The sequence below is a fragment of the Rattus rattus genome, chromosome 4 (genome assembly GCF_011064425.1).
Source record: "Rattus rattus isolate New Zealand chromosome 4, Rrattus_CSIRO_v1, whole genome shotgun sequence".
Taxonomy (NCBI): Eukaryota; Metazoa; Chordata; class Mammalia; order Rodentia; family Muridae; genus Rattus; species Rattus rattus.
Window position 1 is genome coordinate 80,768,365 of NC_046157.1, and position 8,266 is coordinate 80,776,630.

An 8,266-nucleotide genomic window follows, 5' to 3' on the forward strand; every position below is an offset into this window, starting at 1 on the left:
TCCCAGTGTCCTCGCCTTGCTTTGCTATGCATGCTTACCTCACTTACCCCAAGACAAGAAGAACAGGAGGCTCCGCCCACTGTGTGATTGGCTCCTCCCACATCAATCACTCATGAAATGCCCTACTGATACACCCTTCGGCCTGTGTGATGGTAGCACGTCTCAGATGAGGTTTCCTTTTTCCCTTATGGCGCCAATATGTATCAAATTGATGAAGCCTAACCACAGATCTTTATTTGGGGACTGAGGAACTACATCTAAAGAAGAACTGACAGTATTGATTATCGGAAGAGCTTAACAAATTCTTTGGGGAAAAACAGCTTGTACATTCTATACTCTGATCCTCTCCAAAGGCCATGTCAAAATCAGCAAAGGCAAACCCTGATGAACTGCACTTGCAGGCCAAAAATGATGTTTAAGAGGAAACCGAATGGCCATTGCCCAGGTGCAGACTCTTAAACAGGATGGCGTGGCTTCCAGTTACACAACTGGATAGAGGAGGGAAACGGTGTGGGAGCAGTCCGGTTACTCCTGGATTAAGTACAGCCTTACAAGTTTTCTGGGTCTTTGGTTTTGTTTTTTATTTTCCTGAGACAGACTTTCTCTAGTAGCCCTGCCCATCCTGGAATTCACAATGTAGACAAGGCTAGTCTCAAACTCAAAGATCCTCCTGCCTCTGCCTCCTGAGTGCTGGGATTAAAGGCGGGCTTCACTTCACCAGGCTGTGGAAACAAAATCTTCAGTTTCAGTTTGTTACTATTGGTAGTTTACCAGGAAATTTTTCCAGAGGGCGGGATGGAGAGAAGAGAGCTAATAGGAACTCAGAATGCTTTGTGAGCAGGGGTGGGGCTTAGTCTCCACGTTGTAAACAGTCTTCTGTTAGTGCAGTGTTGCCTCCAGCTGTGCTCTGGGTCGCCATGGTAAGAAGGGTTTTCTGAGCCTCGAGGTCATCCACAACAGGATCAAGTCCAGAAGTTTCACTGGTACTGCCAGAGGGGCAGAAGCGATGCTGAGAAAAGAATGGCTTTCAGCGCCACTGTGTGTTTGACTCCCAGAGACAACTCCTGCTGGCTTCCGGAAATTTGCAGCAGTATATGGATTATTTTTCAGAGGAATAATGAAATGACTTTCTCGAAGCTCTGAGGAGATGCTTTGGCACGAAGAGATTTCACAGCAACATAGTGTACTACCAATCCATCAGCCACCAAGCCCACACCCACAAGAACACCACTCCATGGGAAACACTGACCAACTTCACCGAGTGGCTGAGCGGAGAGGGCTTGTGTAAATTAGACGAAGACACCGAAAGGTTGGTCAGTCCAGTGCGTAGACAAAGATCCAGAAACCATTCGCCAGAAACTGGAACCAGAACAAAAGAAAAAGCAAGAGCCTGAGAAAGAGAAAACCGCCAAATTCACGGAGGAACATATGAGAAGTCTGGAAGAAAAAAGCAAAAGATGTCTGTTTTTGTGGAATTAAGCGAGAAAATGGTGCAGAAGAGGTTACATCCAATTGAATAAAAGAGCAGGTAGCCCGGCTGGAGCCTCATCATCTAGGTCATGCTGTCTGGGTCTAAGTGTCCTGAAGACCTGGGGAGCAGAGCATAAGTGAGGAAAACAGAATAGTCACAGAGCTTAGCTCTGCTTGGGAAGAGGTCTGCATTGGACAGATGTATGGAGATGGGAGAAGAAAAGAGCTTCCTGAATAGACTTCTGGCCACAGCTGGAATTGTGAAAATTACTATCGGAAAAAAAAAAATACCACAGCAAAAAGGATTAGGCGGTTGAATGTGGAGACAGGCTGAAACTGGACCAGACTCATTTAGAGACAATCATTCCAGCACCAGGAAAGAGAATTCTAGTTCTAAATAGTGGCTACAGAGGAAATGAAGGCACCCTAGAACCCATCCGTGGGAGAGCTTTTTCAGGCACCGTGGTCATTGGCACTGGGCCTCTGAAGGACACAGAGTTGAAGGAGTTCCATATGAGGACCTGCCTAAGCTCGCTTGAGTTCAAGAATTTGTTACCAACCTTCAAATCCTAACACATCAGACTGGTATTTGTCAAGGTTCTATGAATCTGGACAGTGTTAAAGCATTTGTTTTGGATATAAAACAAATGTATATGTTACTGAATTGTTCAGGTAAACTAAAGAAAATCTAATTACGTCTTTGGAAGAAACAACAATAAGTGAAATGTTTTGTTACTGGCTGGTATCTGTGGGTCTTAATTTTGTAGGGTGGAGTCTTTTGGGGCCATCTATAGGATAAGCAAGGAGAGAGATTTGAGAAAACTCACAACGAAAATCCTGAAAGATAGTTTGGGAGGGGTGAAGAGAGGCTGTTGAATTGTTACCCTGAATCATCTTCCTGGGTGACTTAGGGCACTGCTTCTCATTGGGGTGCTCGTGGAGTTCAATCTCTCCGCTTCTCTGAGTTTTCTGTCTTGCTTCACGTCTAACATTTTCTATGATCTCTCAACCAGGAAGAAATGTCTTCAAATCTTTCACATTGAAAGACATCTCTAGTTCTTTAATACAAGCCACTTTCCAGTAACCAGTTTTCTGTCTGTTTCTAGCAAGAAGGTGTTAGGTATGTGTAGTTGGTGTAACAAACGTTATATTTTATTACTTTGAGGGTTTACCCTCTTAAGTTCCTAACTTTGATCCTGTGTCTCTCTCCCCAAGGTCGCTCACTTGTGGGAAGTATCCTGGCTGAAGGTGGGGCCAGTCTCTTGTGGTAGTTCTCTAGTTCAAGGGTAGGGATCCTGGAGGAGGGTAGATCCAGAAGTCCTGGAGACATGAATAGCAATGCTCTTGGCCTCTGCTTAAATACTGTCCGGTGGATGACATGGGGTTCTAGTCATGTGGTTGGTTATCTTGAGCAAGTTACGTCACTGGGTTTTGGTTATCAGTTACAGCCTTGGGTATAGTGGGGAAGAAAATCTACTTCTAACCTGGAACTTGGCAGTCGAAAGATACACCTTTAATCCAGATATTTTAAGCTTGAAAGGGACAGGCCTTTAATCTGCGTCTTGATTTGGGAAGACACACCTCTAATCTGGCCTCACCTGCTGGATGTCTAAGGACGTGGAAGAAGGAAGATTGTGCTCTTTGTCTGATTTGCTCTTGCCCTGCTAGCAAGTCCATTCCTTCACTGGCATTAGAGCCTACTTCTGCATTCTAGCACCTACTGAAGACCAGCTGAGACATCCAGCCTTCTGAACTAGGCAACTTCTGAATTCTTGGACTTTCTGTTCACAGTCAGCTGTTGTTGGATTAGCTGGACCACATCCTATAAGTCACTCTAATAAATCTCATATATATGATATATATTCCAAATCTATAAATCTATGAATGTATATATGTGTATACATATATACATATACAACACACACATATATATGTATATATATGGAGAAAGAGACAGACAGACAGAGAGACAGAGACAGAGAGAGAGAGAGACAGACAGAGAGAGACAGAGAAAGAGAGGTTCATTGTATAAGCTCTGTGACTTCAGAGACCCTTCACCCATACAGATTTTGGCACCGTCAGTGGTTCTACAGCAACAGAAGTATAAGGATGACTCTTTTAAGTATGTGGACTGGGCTTCTCAGTTTGCCAGCACCTTCTCTCCTGGGAGCTTGGAGAGTACGAACAGCCCATGGTGTGAGCTGTATCATAAACTTACGGAGATGAATGCATTGGATCATCCTGATTCACCAGTTGCGTGTGAGTGGCAATGACTTAGGTGCCTCTGCATCTGAAGCTGTTGACAGTTTGGGGAGGGGAAATGAAGAAAATGATGCTGCTGATTGGTTGTTCTTAGCAAGTCGAGATACATTGACAAAGGCCACGGATGCACTCTGGTAAAACTAACCATCTTCTAGCATCTCGGAATATGGCAAAGAACAACAATGAACACAATGACAAAATTGACTGGCTCCATAAACAGTCTAAAGCTTTCTAAGCAGCCACAGAGCTCAAGTTGTGGAAGATAAAGTCAAAGTCCTCATTATAATGTTGGCTGAATTAGAGCAAAAATTCAAGCTCTAGCCTTAGAGGGTGTTGGCCGTTAAAATAAGGTCACTAATTGGTAAAGAATGGTGTCTCAGTTAGGGTTTTACTGCTGTGAACAGACACCATAACCAAGGCAAATTAAGTTTACATTTAATTGAAGCTGGCTTACAGGATCAGAGGTTCAGTCCATTATCATCAAGGCAGGCATGGCAGTGTCCAGGCACTCATGGTGCTACAGAAGGAGCTAATAGTTCTACATCTTGTCCCGAAAGCAAACGAGAGGACCGGCTTCCAGACATCTAGGGCGAGGGTCTTAAAAACATGTGTCACGCTTCCTCCAACAAGGCCCCACCCACTCCAACAAGGCCACACATCCAAATAGTGCTACTCCCTGGGCCAAGCCACCACAAATGGGATCCTGTAAGCTGGGGTGGGGATGTGTGGTAAGACTCTATCGAAACTGAGAACCTTGTGCCCTCAGATTCCCAAGGAGTTTTTTCATCTGAAGAGTGACTCTACCCTAAGCACCACCTCCTGAAGTTCTGGCTGAGGGAATTAATCCTCTATTGTCTGATAAACAGTGACTTTCTCTGGAGGAACAGTCAGGCAAGACAATACTGATGTCCCCGAGGTTCCATCAGTTTTTGCCTCTAAACCTATATCCAGACTCCCAGAGAGGAGACTCCTAGACAGAAGCAAAGCGGGCTCCTACAGAGTCAGTAGAAAGTGTAGTCCACTAGGATGTGTGGAGATAAGCCACACTACTAAAGAATGTAAAGACTTTCCTAACTCATTCTAGCAGACATCTGGGGAATAAGTGTGGGAACAGATTTGAAGGGTGTGTGATAATGGTGGAAGGAACACAAAACTGGATCAGGCTGAGTTTACTGATATGGGCTCACTGAATGGAGATTCTAGGTTTAATGTGGAAGCTCCTCACAGCTTAATGAGGTATCAGATGTTTGTTTGAATGGTTGGCTGAAGCATTTCTCAAAAGATGGCCTACAGAAAAGGAATTGGCAATGCCTTGGCTCAGTGTTGATGAAGGAAGTTTAAGGCTCAGAGAAATTATGTTGCTAGAGTGGGTCCTCTGTGTAAATCCTAATCCCCCACAATGAGAAGGCCCAGAAAGCATGCCCTTCACTAATGCTACAAGAGGAAAAATGGTGGGAGGGGAACCAGCACATTTAAAGAGCCTTGTTGTTCCCCTTTTCTTGTGGCAGACCTTAGGGTTAGAGATGCCGTTGCTCAGTTGAATGAATTAAATGCAATGAGTTTCATTGAGCCCTGAGGTAGCAGGGGCCAGGTGACATCACTGATCATGGAAGGCAGGGTGAGCATAGTTAACCATGATGGGGCAGCATAGACAAAGCAGTGTCCTCAACAGCCTAACCTGCAATGGTTAGCACAGGCAAAGTGAGTTTCATGCTTTCAAAACTCCTATGGACCTTTGCTACTGGCCACGCAATCAAGGTGTCTCCAGGCTTGAAACAGTTAAGAAGCCTACTGGATTTTTGCATGATCTGGATACGCAGAAAAATTTTCAGACAAGTGAAAGAAAGGCTACATTGGAAGGTGTCAAATGGCAATCTCTACCTGTGTATTAATTTCCCAACTTGAGTCAGTTTTCAGACCCAGAACCCCTTGAATGGAGAGGTGGCCAGGTTCCCCTGAAGAAGGGTGTTGATAAAATACCTAAGAGTTGTACTGTTAGTCTTTCTCTAGTCCTTCCCCAGAGGAACCTATGGTCTTTTACAAGAGTAACTGTACACATGGGAAGTGGGGGGGGGGGGCAATCAGACTTTCCAGCATCTATTGGATACTCATTCTGAATTGACGCTGATTCTGGGAGATCCCAAGAAACACTGTGACCCTCAGTTTAAGTAGAGGCTTGTGGAGGCCAGGTAATTAATGGAGTTTTGGCCGAAGCCCTACTGCAGTAGGTCCAGAGGGTCCCTGAATTCATTCTATGGTTATTCCCCAAGACCCGAATGTATAATTGGGATAGACATACTTAGAAGTTGGTAGAATTCTCACATTCGTTCCCTAACCTATAGAGTGAGGGCTATTATGGTTGGAAAGTCTAAATGGAAGCCTTTAGAGTTGCCTCTATGAAGGAAAATAGTGAATCAAAACAGTATCAAGTCTCTGAAGGAATTGCAGAAATTAATGCCACCATCGAGGTCTTGAAAAATTCAGGGGTGGTGCTTCCCACCACAACTCCCTTTAACTCTCCGATGTGGCCAGTGCGGACAACAGATGGATCCTGGAGAATGACAGTTGACTACATAAAATTAAATCAGGTAGTAACTCCAATTGCAGCTGCTGTACCAGATGTGGGTCCTTACTTGAGCAGATGAACCCATCTCCTGGTACATGGTATGCAGCTATTGATCTAGGAAATGTCTTTTTCTTGGTACCTGTCCATTAGGGCCATCAAAAGCAATTAGCTTCCATTAGGGCCAGCAGTATACCTTTACGGTCTTATCTTGAAGGCTCTATTAAATCTCCAGCCCCGTGTCATAACTTTGTTAGACGGGATCTTGATTGTCTGTCTCTCCCACAAGATATCGCACTGGTGCATTGTATTGATTATGTGCTGATCCAACCAAGTGAGCAGGAGGTAGCAACCACTCTGAGCTCATTGATAACACATACGTGCATCAGAGGATGGGAAGTAAATACAACCAAAATTCCAGGCCCTTCAACCTCAGTGGAATTCTTAGGAGTCCAGCAGGGTGGGGCCTACAGAGGTAATATTTTGAAGGTGAGGGGTGAGTTATTGCATATGGCCTTTCCCATCAACAGGAAAGAAACACAACATTTAGTGGGCTATTTGGATTCTGGGTATAGCACATTTCTTACTTGGGTGTGTTACTCTGTTGATGTACCAAGTAAATCGGAGACCCACTAGCTTTGTGTGGGACCTAGAATGGAAAAGGTGCAGGCTTCTCTATGACTTGGACCATATAATAAGCAGAAGGCATGGCCTAGGTTAGAGGTGGGTTTTCCTACCTCAAATACCCAGATTAGAAGTGGATTTTCCCCACCTCCTATTAAGCACAAATCCCTCCATTTCAGGGCTTTAGCTATTTCCAAATGTGGTCAAGTTGACAACCAAGAATAGCCACTATGCTTCTCGCTTCCCGGCTAAGAATTCAATATAACACCTGTCTCATGCCCTGACCTCGATGCCTTCCCACTATGGTGGATCATAACCTCAAACATAAGCCCCATCTCTCTTAAGTTGCCTTTGCCAAGCACTTGGTCACGGCAGTGAGGAAAGGCCCTATTGCAGTAAGCAAGCTGGCGTTCTGAGTTCTGAGAGCTGTCGTAGTAATTTAACTTGAAGAGAAGACTCTAGGACTCTTCCTCTTAGCCTGCTGTTTGCAAGGTTTAGCGAGGGGTTCAGTCTTGGAATACCAAACCTTTACCCCGTAGGATTTCCCCTAGCTTTGGACATGGAGCTAAGTCGTAAGACATGAGGAGCTGCCCACTGAGAAATGGAGGTTGGTCGGTGTGGGATAAGCAGCTGACTCATCTATCTGGTGGCCAGCACACTATTTGGGGACAAAGAAACCCGTGCTGTCCCTCCAGCCAGAATAGGAAAAGGATCAGGCTGTCCCTCCTCATCAGGGTGGTTTTCCCTGCTGGAGATCAAGTCAGATGCTGTCTCCAAGGCTTGCACCCCTGGTCCATGCTGGGGGCAGGGAGGGATTGAAATAACAGAAACATCTCACACATGCCTAACCCAGAGCAATGGCGCCAGCCACCAAAAGCCATCACCTTTTCCTGCTTGGAGCTCACTTCCCTTCCCCTGCTCCACTCTGGCCCAGGTAGTGTTCATGGTGACCATGACCCATGAAAGCCTCCGTTGAGGGCCAAGGACACCAGGAGTTACTGGAGGATATTACGGAATACATGAATGATTCCTCTTACCAGCTTGATGGGATCTGAATCACGCATTGCATCCACAAGGGTGTAGTGTGGAGATGGCACTTGCTACAGGACAGGAAGAATGGGGAACAGATGTTCAAGGTCAAAATCCTTCCTGGCAAATAAAACCTATGGTTACGGTCCTTGGCATGTCAACACCATAGTAAAAGGTTCTCAAGCAGAGAGGAAGGGCAGGCTAGGGGTTGAGGGTGTTTGGGACATTAACCCTTCTTCTTCCCCTTCCCATAATTCCAGGCCTTCCCTCTCTTATCTGTTTCTCACAGTGCCTGCATGGCACCTACTACCTCACCTC

The 8,266-nt window shown here is 45.3% G+C and overlaps 1 pseudogene; it reads left to right on the plus strand.

Annotated features, from left to right (window-relative positions):
- Positions 1-795: 795 nt before the first annotated feature.
- On the plus strand, positions 796-2,716 carry LOC116898399 (annotated as a pseudogene).
- Positions 2,717-8,266: the final 5,550 nt, after the last annotated feature.